Source organism: Echinops telfairi, unplaced genomic scaffold (genome assembly GCF_000313985.2).
Source record: "Echinops telfairi isolate 266 unplaced genomic scaffold, ASM31398v2 ScPeMD7_60;HRSCAF=208, whole genome shotgun sequence".
In the NCBI taxonomy this organism is placed as follows: domain Eukaryota; kingdom Metazoa; phylum Chordata; class Mammalia; order Afrosoricida; family Tenrecidae; genus Echinops; species Echinops telfairi.
This window is the reverse complement of record NW_022103958.1, coordinates 20,169,385-20,170,862: the sequence shown is the minus strand read 5'-3', so window position 1 is coordinate 20,170,862 and position 1,478 is coordinate 20,169,385. Positions and strand designations below refer to the sequence as shown.

The window sequence follows — 1,478 nt, the reverse complement described above, 5'->3', positions numbered from 1 at the left end:
GCCCGCCTGGGTCCTCCTGGTCGTCTCTGCCACTTGCGGCTGGACTCGCAGGGCTTTCCCCCATGGGCGCACGAGTTCATCTAAGTTTGAGGGCGTCCCCACCCTGACCTGCTTCTGGGAAACTTCCAGCCCCGGGCTCGGGGCCCGCAGCAGCAGCCCGGCGTCCCCGGCGTCCCCGAGCTTCCTGCTGCGGCTGCAAACGCAGCACCCGCTGCAACCCGAGCCCGCGTTCTAGCTCAGTGAGAATCGCTAATTGTTAGGTCTTCCGCAGGGAAGCTCAAATCACACGCCGGGGGCCTTGCGCGCTGCCCGGCTCCGCGCGCCGCATTCTTTCGTCCCCCGCTCCTTTCCGAGAAAGGAACCGCAGCGCGGCGATGGCGCGGCCGTCCAACCAGCTCCTCTTTGCCTCCGCGGGCAACTTCCGCCGCCCCTAGCTTGGCCGGTGGAGGGGCGTTCCCACGAGCGTCAGCCACCCACCGTGGGGGCCTCTCCACGCGCGTTCGTGGGGCTCTTGCCATGCGGACGTGAGAGAGGTGCGACTGGCACCCAGCTCCTGCATGTCCCAGGCTCTGCTTCCGCAGACAGTAGCTGCAGACCCCCGACCCACCCAACTCACGATCCACAGGGATCCACTCTGGGGAAAGGACAATGTTGCCACCTTTGCGGAGAAGCGCGCTCGGCAAAGACAAGACAACCCCCACCTAGCCTCCTCACCCTCCCCGCACCCCCCGCCCAGTGCCAGCCCTCCTCAGTAACTTCCCGTAAGCTCTTCGTGCCTCCGTTTAACAGCCAAGTCCCTGGGTCCCTGGCTCGGAAGTGGGGGTTGGGGGGCTTCAGGGGTGGCAGAGCAGCGCCGCCGGCCGAGGGCCGGCTTGGGCCGGGAGCCTGGGCGGTTACCTGGGAGCAGAGGGCGGGGAGGCAGGTGAGCGGAGCTGCGCGGGTTCCCACACTTCTCACCGCCGTTCGGCAGGGGAAGTGGCAGATCTGACAGCCGCGTTGTACGCAAGGACCTGCCCCAGAGTTTAAATGTCAAAGATAAGAAAAGAGGGTGCTCCGGCAGGCGCTAACTTTCCTTAATATCCAAGCCAGCGCCGCCCTCATTGGCTGACCAGCCCACGTGACGTCACGGAGGCCAGAGTTGGGCTCCGCTCGGCGCCGGCGAGCTTTACACCCGGCCCGGGCCCGGCCTGGCCTCCCCGCGCCGCTCCGGTCGCAGCACACCCACCGAGCCCTCCCCGGCCAAGCTCTGGGCTGCCGGGCTTCGCAGGGTCCAGCCAGCTCCACTTTCCTTCAGGGCGTAGATCAACTCCCAAGCAAACTAGTCCTGCTGTGTCTGTTCTCTCTACCCCACCCAGCAAGCGGTCCCAGGAGACCAGTTACCCGGATGCCCACTCGGTCCTTTCCTCCTCTCCTCGGCCAAGTTGCTTTATCAGAGGGAGCCGTGCCGGGGTTGTGACGGGGACGCGCCCCAGGAGTTA

The 1,478-nt window shown here is 66.2% G+C and overlaps 1 protein-coding gene across 1 annotated transcript in view; it reads right to left on the bottom strand.

The window, feature by feature from the left end:
- Positions 1-982, bottom strand: part of PAX6 (paired box 6) — a 28,123-nt gene extending 27,141 nt beyond the window's left edge. The window contains exon 1 of the mRNA XM_004708266.2: positions 898-982. The gene's annotated coding sequence lies outside the window, so the exon portion shown is untranslated. The remainder of the gene's footprint in view (positions 1-897) is intronic.
- Positions 983-1,478: the final 496 nt, after the last annotated feature.